The sequence below is a fragment of the Meriones unguiculatus genome, chromosome 4 (genome assembly GCF_030254825.1).
Source record: "Meriones unguiculatus strain TT.TT164.6M chromosome 4, Bangor_MerUng_6.1, whole genome shotgun sequence".
NCBI classification, from domain to species: Eukaryota; Metazoa; Chordata; class Mammalia; order Rodentia; family Muridae; genus Meriones; species Meriones unguiculatus.
In genome coordinates, this window is record NC_083352.1 from 127,319,984 (window position 1) to 127,336,505 (window position 16,522).

General features: G+C 44.8%; 1 pseudogene; it reads right to left on the reverse strand.

The window, feature by feature from the left end:
- Positions 1-1,006: 1,006 nt before the first annotated feature.
- On the reverse strand, positions 1,007-2,029 carry LOC110555815 (actin, alpha cardiac muscle 1-like; annotated as a pseudogene).
- Positions 2,030-16,522: the final 14,493 nt, after the last annotated feature.

The following is a 16,522-nucleotide window of genomic DNA, read 5'->3' on the forward strand; positions in this document are numbered from 1 at the left end:
CTGAGCTCCAGGTCTATCAGTTTATACTTAGTGGGAGAGACAGACAAGAAACAGGAGGACAAATGAAAATGATCACGGTTGAGAATGAAATGCTAGGGCTGGATTCAGCAAAGTGCTTGCCACGGAAGCCCGAGGAACTGAGGCCAGATCCCCTTAGGCAAGACCTAACGGTACGAAAGACCTAGAGGTGGCCCTCAGATCTGTGACCTGTGTAATCTGTGCTGGGGGTGGATCCCTGGCTCTCACTGGCCGGCCAGCCTAGGTTAGTGAGGGACCCTGTATCTAAAGATGAGGTAGGGCATGGCATGGTGTCACATGTTTTTATTCCCAGCACCCAGAGGGCAGAGGCAGATGGATCTCCGTGAGCTCTAGGCCAGTCTGGTCTATGTAGTAAGTCCTAGCTAGAGCTACAAACTGAAACCCTGTCTCAAGTAAATTAAAATGAAGTGGGAAACTGTCGTGGAAAATCCCTGACATCAGCACCCCCTCCATCACACACATACACACACACACACACACACACACACGCACGCACGCACACACACACGCACGCACGCACGCACACACTTAAATCTAAGGAATTAAATGAATGGATCACAATATTCATCCAGGGAAAAGCAGGAAGTTGTCTTTAGGGAAGGATATTATGGTTTGGATATCAAGTGTTCCTCAAGGCCAATGCTCTTGCTACAGAGGAGTGGTTGGATCATCAGGGTGCTGACCCATGAATGAGTTTACATGCACAAGCTATGAGAAGGCAGGGTCTACCTGGAGGCAGAAGCAGGAGCCATTTAGACATCCACATCTTGGTTTTATTGTTGTTGTTGTTGTTGTAAATCCTGGTCTGGTTTATTTATAAAGCAATAAATATTTGAAGCACAAATAAACTGCACGTGTGTAAGCAAACTGTACAATGGCTGATGAGAGATGGGGGAGGGTGCTCAGAGGATTCCAAGAAGCACAATACCATCACCCTGAATATAAGATAGGCTAAGAGCGAGGTACCTCAGAAGCACTTGGGAAGCACAGTGGACAGGCCTGCCTCATCATGCTCTTGCTTGTTGATCCACATTTGTTGGAAGGTGGACAGAGAAGCCAGGATGGAGCACCCAGTGCAGAGTGTTTCCATTTAGGGGGAGCAATAATCTTATCTTCATAGTTCTGGGAGCCAGCACAGTGCTTTCCTTTTGCATACAATCAGCAATACCAGGGCGCATGGTGGTACCTCCAGGCAGGACACTGTTGGCATACTGGACCTTGCAGACATTGGTGTCACACTTCATGCTGTTGTAAGTAGTTCCACGAATGCCAGCAGATTCCATACCAATGACAGAGAGCTGGAAGAGAGTCTCTGGACAGCAGAAACTTCGTTGCTAATAGTGATAGCCTGGCCATCAGGCAGTTCATAGCTCTTTTCCAGAGAGGAGGAAGAGGCAGCTGTGGCCATCTCAGCCTTGAAATCCAGGGCGACTTAACACAGTTTTTCTGTAATGTCACGGACAATTTCACATTCAGCAGTGGTGACAAAGGAGTACCCCCGTGCTCAGTGAGGATTTCCATGAGGTATCAGTGGGATCCCGACCAGCCAAATCCAGATGCCCTCATAGATTGGGACATTTTGACTTACACCATCTTCAGAATCCAGAATAATGCCTATGGTTTTTCTGGAAGCACACAGGGACAACACAGAGTCATCTTCTCACAGTTGGCCATGGGGTTCAGTGGGGTTTTGGTGAGCAGGGTTGGGTGCTCCTCAGGGGCTGCACGGAGCTTGTTGTTGAATGTATGATGCCAGATCTTCTCCATGTCAGCCAAGTTGGTCATAATGCCATGTTCAATGGGGGTGCTTCAGAGTCAGGATACCTCACTTGCTCTGGGCTTCATTCATCACCTAAAGGACTACATAGGGTCACCTAGTGGCATGGGTGACCATGATGGAAGAGAACACAACTCTGGGACCTGTGTAGCCAGTCTTCACTAGCCCAAAGCCATTGTCACACAACAAAGTGGTGGTCTCCTCATTGTCACATCACACAGCTTCTGTGGGATCTATAGGTGTGCTAGGGGCTGCTGGGTTCAGCTGAGCTGGCGCTGGCAGCAGGCAGACACTGGGTGTCACTTGCCTGAAGCACAGCTTTATAGTGTGCTGATGGATGGGGTCAGTTAGAGCAGCCTCAGGGTAGGGACAGGGGTCCCTGATCTGCCACCCCACCTTATTTGGTCGCCTTAGCACCATCTAGGACTACTGAGGCCATTCTTGGAGCCAAGGGCAAAGGGGAGGATCAGGCAGGGGGCTCCCAGACCATGTAAGGAAGGGGAGCCCAAATCTTCTCATTCCTCCTGTTCTTGTTCTTGTTGTTGTTGTTCTTGCTCTCCCCTCTCCCCTGCTCCTTGGCTGCTATGAGAAACTAGCCTTGTCCTACCTTATGTTTCCACTGTAACATTCTCCCACTTAGTACAGAAACGACAAAGCCATGTGAGCACAGATAAAAAGTTTGAAGTCTTGAACCAAAACATGGCCTTCCTCCTTTGATTGATGGTCCTGTGTATTTTATCATAGCAATGAAGGTTGTTGGCAGCCACTTTCGATGTGCTCTAACCTGTTATGCAGTAGTACCGGGTAACTCGGTGCATGAATTTATAAAATTGCCTCAATTATTTTGGACAAGGACATTGTTGGTGATCTAAAGTGCAGATTAGTTGGAAGGTAAGAACTGACAAGCAATGGTTCAAAGCAGAGATGCTGGGACAAGACTTAAGAGTAGAGATGTTTGAGTCCAGGTGATGACCGAGATATTTTTTTTTATGCTCCCTATCAGTTAACACGAGGATGAAGCCCAGGCCATAATGGAGGCAATGTTTTAAACTTCTCCCTTGAAGCAGGTGCAGCTGCCCTTCAATAATAGTCCTATCAATGAACAGACAGAAAAATAGGAAAGAAGTCTTTTCCCATGCCAATGCTGTAATTTATATACAGAAGTGACATTGGCCAGATAGCACAATGCCCTTGTGGAGGATTCTGGGGGCACTGCCTAGTATCTGGTTCCTCTGCCCCCTCCATACACCCTTTGCTTCCTGTTGTTCCTGCTCCTGCCAGGCCAGTGCACAGCCTGGGAAAGAGCTGAATTAGAGAGATGATCCACCTATAGACAGGCTACACACATAGCTCACCATCTGGCAGGAGGCAGGAGGAAGAGGAGAGAAAAAAATTTGAGAGGGGGAAGAAGCAGGAAGGAGGAGGAAGAGATGAACATATGATGCCATCATTCTCATTTCTCAGTCTGGACACCATTCTCCGGCAACCCAGTCCCTCCAGAAGTCCCTCCAGCTTCTGATGTCAAAGCCACAGCAACTAGGGAGAAGCTTCCAGCAATCTCAGCAGCAGTTTTGGGGATTCCCTAATCAGCTTTCAGTTCCCATGCCCAGGGAATGGTAGTCCAGAGAATCTGTAATTCCGATGGCCTTATTTCCTGTGTTCTCCCCTGTCCTAGAGGGAAGAAAGAGGTGAGGGATGAACTATGGCTCAGTAGTTAAGAGCACTGGATGCTTTTTCAGGGGACCTGGGTTCAATTCCCAGTTGGCAGCTGTGTGTCACTGTCTACAAGGATCCAATGCCCTCTTCTGATCCCCCGGGCACCAGGCATTCACATAGTGCACAGACATACATACAGGCACTCATCTATACCCATAAAATAAAAATGAATAAGTCTTTAAAAAAAGAGAAAGAGGGAAAAAAGATGAATACTCCCTCCAAAGTTAGGGCTTTGCCAGGAAGAAAGGAAATGTATGACCAACAAGAAGACATTACAAACTATAAATGATTCCTTTAAGAGTTTCTTAGGCCTGGAGAAGCCCCTGGATAGGTTATCCAATCCTAGACTGTCATCCCCAAACATATATACATAAGTGCAACACTAAATGGGCTCAATCAGTTTTGTGTGTGCATGTAAAACAATAATAATTATAGAAGAAGAGGTCATGGGCTTGAGAAAGAGAGGTAGAGGACATGGGAGGATTTGAGGGGGAAGAAGGGGTGGAAATGATGTAAATACAGTAATCATGTATGAAATTCTCAAAATATAATTTTTAAAAAGCCTCTGGGGAAATGATTGGCAAGCCTCTTCTGTCTGACTCAAGCATTGGAAGCTGCAAGTGATTATTTGACACCCACAATGAAAGCTGAGAAGGCCTTTTGAAATGGTTGAAAATTCCCTCTCCTGTCCCTTCCTCTGAACAGTCCAGGGAGGGAAGGCTGCACCCACACACATCTAGCATGATGTTATCTGGCAATGTCTCCAGGGAAAGACCATAGGAACCAGCCCCCAAGTGGAGTCAATGGGGGCTCTTAAATCCCCAGGGAATATTATTTCTGGAGACTGTGGGAAGAGGAAGAGGAGCTGATCTTTGAGCAAGAGCCTGAGGGTGGCATTATGTCTGTCTGGAGGAAGACAGGTTTCCTCTGTACTCACATTTGCCAGTCTACAAGAGAATGAGGCAGAAGGGCTCAGTGTGAACTGGGCACTGCAGAGCAAAATAAGCCTTGTACATAGGCTCTTGACCAGAGTAGAGTCCTGGAGGCTACATGATAGTGGCGATGTTTGAGCTGGAATTTAAAGCATATATATCACCAGAAACAGTAGAAAGGCCTTCCCTAGGATGGATCCTCAGCAAATACAAGCTCCAGATAAGCTGTTAGAGCAGCACAATGCTCAGCATGAGTGGATGTGCCTGTGGGGACGGGTAATTTAATGCCCCCAATGAAAACACACATTTGAATTCAATCTTTGGAGTTGGGAAGAGAACCATCAGTAAAGTGCTTGCCTTGCAAACATGAGGACCAGGTTCGATCCAATGAAACCATGTTAAAAAACAAACAAACAAACACCCAACCATGGTGGAACATTGTTGTAACCCAGCACTGGACAGGTGCTGACCTAGCCTTCTTGGCTATTTCTAGGCCAGTGGAAGATTCTGTCTATGAAAAAGTAATAATAAGGTGAACATTCCAGAGGAAGGACACCTAGGGTTTTCTCCTGCCCTCTACATATGTGTTCACAAACATGCACATACACAAAAGAAATTTAGTATTCTTTTTGCTGCTTTAAGAGGTGGGACAAGATAGATTCTTGAAGAATAATTAGGAGGAGACCGCTCTGCCTTCCTGGAGTGGAATGGATTATTCCATCTATGAATTAAGGAATTAATAGATTCTCTTAAAATTTGGTCTCTTTTTAAAGCTTGGTTCTAGCTTTGCCACACACCCCTTTCTGTATTCACTTCTCTTTCTAAGCATGAAAGTGTAAGAACTTGTGCCACTGGCAAAAAGGTCTTTATCACATATAACTCTTCAGTTTTGGGTCTCCTATGCTCTGGAACCATGAAAGGAATCAACATCGTTGCTGTTCGGTCTCTGGCATTTGGTTATAGTAATGGAACCTGGACTAACACAATGAAGCTGGAGTTGTCAGTAGGCCTCGTGACACTATGCTGCTGCTGAGTCTGGTAAGAGCTTTGAGTGGTTCTGGCTCTCAGCACTGAGGATTTCAGGATGGGGTGAGGCCATGTGTACAAATGCAGTGGCTCTGGTCTTGGCATAGATGGAGAGGGTGTTAGGTATATGGATCAGCACTCCTGATGGGAAGTGATAGAAGGTAACCAGCTCTAGCCTCACTGGCCCAAATTACAGTCAGGATCCTGGAGTAACTCAAGTCATTGCTTCCAGTTGTATGCAACATCTGGATAAAGATGACAGTGTAACTTGGTATTTTTTTTCTGGAAGGCAATGAGCAAGATGAGTAAGTGTCTAAATAATCTTTACCTGGAAAGTTCTCTTCAAATAATTTACAGAAAGGAAATCATTAAAGATGGGGGGAAATCTTTACCTCAGTGGTTCTTCCTGCAGCCTACTTAGGAAATAACAGGAAACAGTGTACATGATCAACACCTCCCCACCCCCAAGCCTCAATGACTAGCAGTCTAATGGTTGGTCTCCCAGATACTTAATCATCTGCTAGAGTGGAAACATGAATTCCCACAGATGTTTGTCAGTGGATGAGGTTGCTGTTTGGAAGTTTTTGCTAGCTCATGCATACTCAGAGAAACGACAATAGATTGTTCATAACATTTCTGTTTTTCTTCTTTGATTTCACAGTGATGATGGATGTTTATTATCTCTTCTAGAAAGGAAAACAGTATTTATGCCAGTTTAATTGTGGAATAAATGTAACACAGCAAGTTCTAGGAAAGAGTCAGTATTCACCAAGGATGAGCCTGTGGGGTTTTGTGAGTCTCTTACCACTTCCCTCAAGGTTCTAAGGGATGAAGCTGCTCATGACATAGATTCAAGACAGGAAGATGTGATGAGAAGGCACCAGTGACATTTCTGTGCTGCGAGAAGGCAACATTTGCCTCCCAAATCTCCGTTAGACTACTTATATTTCCACAACATCAATGAATTCACAAGAACATAGCAGCAAGAGAGTCATTCAAGAAATCAAGATGCCCACAAAGGAAATGGGATTAGCATGCAGGCTTTCTGATGGTGACAGATTGTTTAGGACAAGGTACATCAGCCCTTCAAACAAAATCAAGAAAGGTATGGACAGAACAGTAGAAAATGACTATTGAGAGAGAAGCCAGCAAAGCCTGTCACACTTTAGTGAAAGAAAGGGTACAACCCTAGGTCAGTACCCCGCCCCCCAATTTTTTGAATAATAGAATGTATTTGCCCATGAAGGGCTGAAGACCAGATAACTGATTTCAAGCCAGATTTCAGTGTCACCATGCTATTTAGGGGGATGCTACTGGAGGGAGAAAAAAGGAGGAAAGGGTGTGGATACTGGCTCTCAGTCTTCAACACAAACATTTCCCTCTTGTCTGAATGTTATATTGAGTAAACACATAAAATTCTATTGAGTTTTATATACATGTATTTATCTGTATATATGTGTTTATACATGTTTTTTAATTTTCATATATATATATATATACATATTTGAAAATGATTTAGAAGCCTAAATCACTATTAATGATTTCAAAGTGGTAGTTTGTAAAACTTAACTCTGTATTTAAAATATTTTTAAGGGGCTGAGCATGATGGCACATGTGTTTAGTCTCAGCACATGGGAAGCAAACACAGGTGGATCTCTGTGAGAGTTTCAGGCCAGCTTGGACTGACCACACAGCAAGTTCATGCCAGCCAGGGCTTATATGCATAAGACTCTCAAAAGAAAGAACTTTTTAAGTTTCCAGATGTGGTGTCATACACCTTCAGTTCTGGCACTCAGGAGGCAGAGGCAAAGGCAGGAGGATCTCTCTGAAATTGAGGCCAGTCTGGTCTAAGTAGCAAGTTCCAGGCTAGCCAGGGTTGCATAGTAAAACCTTATTTAAAACAACAACAACAAACCTCTTTGACTTGTGACTGCCATTACACTATCTATATAACCTTTAGTACATAATGTCCTTGTAACTTGCGGTAGTCAAAGAGTGGACCCACTGTGATAACAGTCCATTAACCTGAAGCCATAGATTTGTTAATAGCCCTCATCAGAACAAACACGTATGACAGTTCTAATGCCACAGTTCACTCCTTAACAAAAATTTTTACATGCGCTAATTCACCCTGTGTGTATATACATGTTATTGTGTGTATCATACATGTTTGTGGGTTCCTGTTCATATGGGTACACTATGCATGTCAGTATGTGTGCATGCATGTGCTGTGGAGGCGAAGATTGTTATTTGGTGTCATCTATCTTGTCTTTTTTGTAGGCAGACTCTCTCACTGGCCCAGAGATCACCAATTGGGCTAGACTGGCTGGCCAGAGGGTTCAGGGATGCACCTGTCTCTGACACCCCAGTGCTGGAATTACAGGTATGTTATCACTATGCCCATCTTTTTTTGCATGGATCCTAGGGCTTGAACTTGCATGTAAGCACTGTACTGGCGGAGCTACTTCCCCAGCCCCACATTATTACTTTTAATGCTCATTTCACATTTACATTCACAGTTTGGCCCCATGGGCATTTAGTCGCCGACTTCCTGATACACGGGTGTGCTAACAAGAGTTCTGTGGGTCATGGGTCATTCTTAATTTTTCTTTTTCTTAGTCTGTCTTTTCTAATTTTGATAAAATAAACAGACGTGGCTTTTGTAATAAGGGGGAAAGACGCCATTTTAATTAAAAAGTAATAACGATGTGGCCTATGACCTTGTGGGCTGTTTGGACTGTGCTCCCACAGCCCATGCTGAGCCTGGCTCTTCTGGGACCCTGCTCTTCCTGCCTCCCCAGCTTGCTTCAAATGTGCAGCCAAGTGAATAGCAGGGCCCCTGCCCTGCCCTGTCCTGGGAGTGGAGCCAGGACTAGACACTGTCTGGGGAGCCCTCCTGGAAGGGTTCTGAAGCCCATCTGAGGTCTGAGGGCTTTCAAATGCCGAGATTAAATGTGGGGAAGCTATGTCTGCCAGGGCCAGTGGCTGTGATCTGGCCAGAGCTGTTGATAGATCATTGCTTCATGCTAATGTGCTGTTATCACAGCGATCCCACCCTCGGCTACTACACGTCACCACCACATCTGGTTTGAAGCTTTCCTTATTATGACCTTAAAAAAGCCTGAAATGACAGCCAGCCCTTTACTACCCTGTCTCCCTTCTTCCTTTCTTCTTCTTCCCCCTCTCCAACCCTTCCTTTTCTCTGGCACTCCAGAAACTACAAGCAAGTTGGAAAGAGGACTTTAGAAATTATTTCTCCAAAGCTCTCTTGTTCCTATTATACAGATGGTGACACTGAGATCCAGGAAGAGGCTTAGCCTGCTGTGTTACCATTCTTCCTAAGCTTCTAGGTGATTGTTGTCCATTGCCCAGAGCCCTTAGGTCCCTAATCTACAGGACAGTATCATGCTGTCATATTATATTAGTTACTTTTCTATCAGTGTGATAAAGCCCTATGAGCTTTAGAGAAGTTATAGAAGGAAGGGTTTATTTGGAGCTTTCAGTCTTAGAGGGATAGGAGTCCATCACCATCATGGTCTGGTAGGGATGCAGAAGGGGATAGCAGCAGGCAGACAGGCACAATGCTGCCACAACAGCAGAGAGCTCACAGCCCAGTCCACAAACAGGAAGCAGAGCTACACTGGGATGGTGGCAGAATTTTGAAGCCTCAAGGTCTGATCTATGACACACCTCCTTCAACAGGCCATGTCTGATCATTCCCAAACAGTTCCATCAAGTGGGGACTAGAAGTTCAAACATAGGAGCCTGTCGGGACATTCTCATCCAAACCAAACCACATGTGTCTTGGATGACTGTCCTCCTACAAGTCCCTGTGTTGAAGGCGTGGTCGCCAGAATGCTGCTGCTGCTGGTAGGTGGGACCTGGTGAGGGGTCTTTAGGTCACTGGGGTATGCCCTGCTGTCTTTTTCCTGCTCGGGCTTCCTGGCTCAAGGCATATGCAGTTTGCTTTGACATTGCTGCCTCTGTGAGGTGCTGCCTTTGCCAGGGATCACAAAGCTAGACTGCTAAACCCTAAAACATGAACAGAAGTATACCTTTCTATCTATAAGTTCATTAGCCCCAAACACTTCACTTGAGAATAAAACAAAAAAGCTAACTAACACAGGTTCCTTACAACCAGCACCATATCCCTGAGATGACTAGGAAAAACACGTACACGTCAGAGGGACCGGGGAGGCAAACATTGGACTTAACATTATTGCACAAGGATTCTTAGTTCACTGGTAGATCTGTTAGGTTTTCCCAGAACTCAAGTCCTCTTACTTCTAACCATAGTTTATTATGCATTTGGGAGGAAGATTGGTCGAGACACTAGTGGTTTCTAACATCCTTTGTGCTGCATTAAATGCTTTATGAATACTTCATGAAGCTTTCCTCAAAGGATATCCCATGGCTCTGGACTCTCCAACATCCTCATACAATGGTTTCTCCAGGCTTTTTTCAGGCACTCCAACCCTGGCACACATTGCCTGCCCACATAGTGACTGTCTAAAACTGTCAGGGGAGACTCCATGACCCTCTCAGTCTTGCACCTTTCATGCCTGTGAAGCCAGTACCATGTGGACAGTGCCATCAGGTTCTGTTGTCAGCTTGGGAAGAACCTGGGCCCCACAGCTGCGGCAGCCATTCTGTACCGACGCTAGGGGAACACTCTCCCAGGCAATTGCTTTCCAGAGGCAGGGAGCTCCTTAGGCATTCTGAGTTCAGGCCTTTCAAATTAGTTTGAATTTTCACAAGTTGGAGCCTTTGATGGACAGGGTCTTGCCCTGGGCTCCTTTCTTACTGTCCCAGTGCAGAACTCTTTACCAATTACATCCTCATTCTTATTGTGTGCCTTGGCTGTAAAGTTAAACTTGTTGGAGTTCTTTTTATGGACAAACTGCACTGTAAAAGTGGATTTCTGCCCTGCTTTTTGCTTGCCTTCATTCTAGACCTGGAAAAATGCAGTAATCATAGCCGTGCCTCAGCCTGAACCTTCTGTTATCTCTTAATTACCTCCACCAATGAGATTAGCCTATTGCTTTTGAAATTCAGGCCCACCCAAGCCCTCAAGAGTGCAGCCAGGTTCTTTGTCAGAACATAGTTTGAATAGCCCTATCCCTGTTTGTGATAGAGTCCTGTTCTCTCTGAAACCCCTGCACTGAGCCACCCACTAGTTCTCCAAACTCCCACCAGAATGGCTTACTAAATTCTGCTTGCACTGTAAGCAGTAGTTCTCAACCTGTGGGTCATGACCCTTGGGGGGGGGGGTCACGTGTCAGATACCTTGCATATTATATATTTACATTACGATTCATAATAGCAGAAAAAATACACTTACGAAGTAGCAACTAAATAATTTTATGATTGGGGGAAACCACAACATGAAGAAGTGCATTAAAGAGTCTCAGCATTAGGAAAGTTGAGAACCTCTAGCTTGCAGCATTCAAAGGATTTTATTTTCTAGCCAAGAATTCAAAACTCTTCCACATTCCTCTTGCAAACCAGGTCTAAAAACCTAAGAACCACATGGTCAGGGTTACCACAGCAACAGCCTCACTTCTCAGTACCAATTTTCTGATTAATTACTTTTTGTATTGTAATAAAATACTCTGCCAAAAGCAACTTAAGGGAGAAAGGGTCTGTTCAGGCCCACAATTCAAGAAGAGCATTCTGCCATTGTGGGGAAGACATTTGTAATTCTTCTTCCTCAATTTTTAATATATCCATCCTAGTATGTGTGAAGTGATACCTGATTGTACTTTGATTAATATTACCTTGATTGTTAGTGACGTTGAGCATCTTTTCACATGTACATTTCTGTATTTTCTTTGGAAAAATGTCTTCTAAAACTCTGTTCCAATTTTGAATTGGTTTATTTTCAAATTTTTAATTGTTAAGTTGTAAAATTCCTGTATAAATTCTAGTCATTATAACTTTATCAAAAATACGATGGTAAAATATTTTCTCTTTGTGTATATTGTCTTTTCATTTTCTTGGTGGTACCCAAGAAAATATAAAGTTCTTCCTTTGGTCGCACGTGCTTGCTATTGTATTTATTGCATGGTGATGAAATATGCTCTCCGGCATTATTCTGAAAGATTTATTGTCTTGGCTCTTAGACTGAAGATTTGGGTCTTGTGTATGTGTGCATGTGTACATGTGTGCCTGTGTGTATGTGTGTGTGTGTGTGAACTAGAGAAAGAATTTTTCTTCAAATATTCTTTATTTCTTAGGAATGATGTATTCTGTTTAATTCTGTTTCACAGATCTTTGTGGTTTTGTTCACTGTTTCCTTGTTGTTTTCTCTTTGATGCACAGACGTGAACTCTCATTTGGCCTACTTCAAGTTTCTGAATTTTCCCTTTCACCTGCTCCAGCTTGGTATCAAATCCTTCTAGTGAACTTTTTATTTTAATTATATTTTTCAACTCCTAAATTTCCATCTACTTCCTTTTAAAGCAACTTTTATCCTTTTATTATTATTGCCTATGTAATGAGCATCATTTCACTTTCCCTTGGCTATTTGGAACTGATTTCATCTGTTCTTTAACTGTATTTTAAATAGATTACTTAAAGTCTTTGTGGAAGTCCAACATCTAGAATTCCCCATTCACAATTTCTATTGATTACTTTCTCCCACTTTCTGTTTCCTACGGTTTATTGTCTCTTTGCAGGGCTCATTTTGTTGTTGCTGTTATTGTTGAAACCTGGAGACTTCATACAGCATAAGGTAGACTCCCTAGACATGAGCTCTTCTCACCTCCCAGATATGTTGTTTGCCTGAGTGACTTCTCTGAGCATTCTCTGTGAGGTCTGCATCCTTGTGTGTGCATGGTGCTGAGTTTCTATGCGGTGACTCTAGCCAATGGCTAGGCAGAGACTTCCTCAAATACTTGGAACTTGTACCTGTCTATGCAAAGGGGGTCTTTGTTACTGAAGAGACTTGCTCTCAAAACTCAGCCAGGCAACTGGTTTCCTGCTGGGCTTTCATTCAACGCTTATGCAGAGAGAAAGTGCAAGACCCTTTTCTGGGCGTGTGCATGAGTGTGGCCACTGCAGAGCCCTTCAAGCATACAGCCTTGTGGATTTCCAGTAACTTGACAGAGCTTTTTGAAGCCCCTAGGAAATGTCTCATTCTCTATTTAATTTAATTTTGGGGAGTTAGCCTATTGTTCTCCTCAAATTTTATCTGCCACTAAAGTAGTCCCAAAGTTTCATAACTGCTTGTAAATGCCTTGACAAACATTTCCCAGAGAAAATGGCATGAAAAGGGCCTTCTAAATAACTTGGGATTCATGTGAAATAAAAACATCCTTGCAAGTGGGGTCTTCTAGAGACTCACCAGACAAGATGCACAATAACAATTCCTAGTCCTTGAAAGAAAGTTCAACTCATCTGCCCCTCTGGTGGCTATCAGGATGATTTTTCATCATGGATATGGGCTTTTGGTTTCCAAATCTATCACATTTTAATAAGGAGCATGGAAATGAAGCAAGAATCCCACAAAAGCTTCAACTCACCCTTAGCTTTTTTCCCTTTGTGTATATGTATGTGTACATATAAATGTGTGTATGTATGTGTGTGCATCTCTGTGTGCACACGTGGAGGCTAGTGGTCAATGCCAGGTATCTTTTTTCCCCATCACTCTTAATTCTTGAGACAGGGCCTCAGGCTGAACCTGTAGCTCATCGACCTGCTATAAACTAGATAAAAAAGGCCAAGGATCATCCTGTCTTTTCCTCCCAAGCTCTGGAATTAGAGGCATATGCACATGAGTGCTGAAGATTCACACTCAAGTCTTTATGCTTATAGAAGAAGCATTTTTTAACCAATGGAGCTGTCTTCCTATCTCCTTAACCTTCTTTCTTGAATAAGTGATCCCTCAATTGCTGCAAGCATTTGATTAATCATGAAAATTCTGAAAAAAATGGTTCTTACCACACTTACCAGTTTTCGTGTTGTGTTTCTCATAGAGAGAAGCTCAGTCTTTGCTCCTGGCTCCACTCTCTGCATACTGCCTTATTGTCACCACAGCTTCCTCACCAACGCCAGCTCCCGGCACTGTCAGATGAAGGCACAGAGCATTGGGCCAAACTTCACCACAGTTTTTTCCCAGCTCCCACATCAACAGGTAAGGAGTCCCTGAACCCTTAGTTCAACCCAAATCCTTAGTTCAGGCCAAACTACAGTTCCCTTAGCTTCTTGCATTGAGCTGAACACCTATAACAATATGTCTCCCTAATTGGCTTTGAGTCATTTCTGCTGTGGTGAGTAACCTCTCACTCATATTAATAACCTAATAAAACTCATGGGTTCACGACGTTGGATTTTTGGTGATGTTGGATTTCTGCACTTTGGTCTGTCCCAGTCCCCGGTCTGGGGTGAGTAGATGAGTGTTTCGTCTCTACAAGAACACTTTTGTCACACAGCATGTACACCCCAGGATCGTTGTCTCAGAACTGAACAAGAAACACCGGCTTTGGAAAATCAGGGACTCAAGTCCCAGCTTTGCTTCTGTCCAGTTAAGGCTTCTCTGAACCTTGGTGCCACATCCCTGTCCCTCTGCCTCTTCACATCAGTGTCCTGATGTGAAGCCATTGGCCAGGTTTTCTGATGTTCTCTCCAGATTTGGGGTTTCCACGGAGCCTGTAGTCTCTACCAAACACTCTGTCCCATGAAGCTGTGAAGACAAGCCTAGACACTGCAGCCACAGGGAAGCACTGTTACCCAGAGGACAGTGGCTAGTGGCAGTGGCCAACATGCTGTGGCTAGTCCACTCACTGCGGGGCTTTTGGTGATTGGAAGGAGTGGCACAGCAGTCACCAACAGCAAGGTCCCTGATCAGCCTTCCTGGGTAAGCAGACACCAGTCACCCCCCTGGCTCCTCATCTAGACACCCTGAAACTGAGGGCCAGACTGGTTGCCATTGGTGGTTCTTTCAGCTCTATTCCCCCATTTCTGTTCCCTTCCTAAATCCTCCTTATCAGCAACGCCGACAGAAATCAAATAGTTTTCAGGACATGGAATAAAAAACTTTCTTTTAAAATCTTTCATTCCTTTCCTTGACCCCACAAGACCTGGATAGTGTTTGTTACTTCTGGATGCAAGTCTCATCCCTTGTTTCCCTCTCTGCTCTGGCCACGTGTGTCAGGCATCCTTGTCCCTTAAGGCGTTTGCACCTGTTAGCCCCTCTGCCTGCATCATAACTGATGTCTTCATCACTGGGTCTCCACTCAGACAGTCCTTGTCAGTGTGGTCTTCTCACCTAAGACACGCCTCCTCACTCACCCTGAGCCCCTTATTTTCCCTGCTTTGTTTCCAGGCTTTTATTTTTAACCCCCTTTAGGACAATTGTGTCACATAAGCCAATAAATCCACCTTTTAACACAACAGTTTGAATTGTCATTCTTTTTTTTAATTTTTATTTTTTCAATATTAGTTACAGTTTGTTAACTTTGTATCCCTGCTGTATCCCACTCCCTCTTTCCCTACCACTCCCACCCTCCCACCCTCATCTCCTCCCTGCCCCTTTCCAGTCCACTGATAAGGGAGAACCTCCTCCCCTTACATCTGATACTGGTTTATCAGGTATCTCCAGGACTGGCTGCAAAGTCCTCCTCTGTGGCCTAGTATGGCTGCTCCTCCCGGGGAGGGGGAGGTCAAAGAGCCCGCCATCGAGTTCATGTCAGAAACAGTCCCTGTTCCCCTTATTAGGGTACCCATTTGGATACTGAGCTACCAAGGGCTACATCTGAGCAGGGGCTCTAGGTTGCATCCATACATGGTCCTTGTTTGGAGAAACAGTCTCATAAAAGACCCCTGTGCCCAGATATATTTGGTCCTTGTGGAACTCCTCTCCTCTCCAGGTCGTATTAACCCCTCCCCCTTTTTGGATTCCCTGTGTTCTGCTGGAGGTTTGGTTATGAGTCTTAATATCTGCTTTGATACATTGCTAGGTAGAGTCTTTCAGAGGCCCTCTGTGGTAGGCTCCTTTCCTGTTACTTATTTGCTCCTACATCCAATGTCCATCCCTTTGTCTTTCTAAGTGAGGATTGATCATTGTACCCTGGGTCCTCTTTCTTGTTTATCTTCTTTAGGTTGAATTGTCATTCTTTTCATACTAAGTCTCTATAAATACAAGAGCTCTCTCTGCCCTGTCAGTGGATGCCATGAATCTGGGTCACTAAAGACTCTAACTGCTCTCAGAAGGATTTACATCTATGCCAGTGTCAGAACAGGGGTGCCAGGACATGGTGGCTGTAATCAGGTGACAGTGAGGCCACCCACAAGGCATGGGAACATTGTTGCAGAGGAAGGTAGGCTCTGGCCACCTGCTTAAGGCCATCACTGAGGTTTGACCCAGCCGGTGAGACACGCCTTTTCCTTTCCTCTTGTTACAGTCCTGCCAGCTGGCCCTGTCTGCCAGGCCATGTGAGCAAGGTGGACACTATGCTGCTGCTGGATCTTCTGACATTCATGTGCCAGAGGCTAGGAGCAACCCTGCTCCATCCCTGCCAGCCATGACTCACCATAGCCATGCCACCTGCCAGTCCTTTCCCCAGCAGCTCTGGTCTGGAAGCTTGGCAGCCATGCAGTGCCCTGAAGAGTGGACAAGGCTGCATTCAGGAGGTGTGTTCTCTAGCTCTCTGGGGGAGATGGGCAGAGGAGACCCTGTCAGGGTGGGAAACCTTTCTGGGTCACACAGACATCCAACAGAATCAGCCATTACTTTCCTTGTCCGACAAGGTTCTGGTAATATTTGGTTTCCCTCTCACTACCCCTCTGACCCATCCCTCATTCTTACTCTGCAGTGTGGCTACACATGCCAGGCTTCCCATAACCTCAGGTTGAACTTGCAGTTCCAAACCTTGCCTGTGGCATCACTGGATTCAATAACCTTCTTTAGGACTCCAATGTGTGGTGGTTCTCAGAGCATCCTTGAAGTGCCACTGCCTTTGTGAGTTTGGTCGGCTTCTCAGAGTCTCTCTCATCATGGAATGTGCAGAGGATGGAATAAGGCAACCAAAAC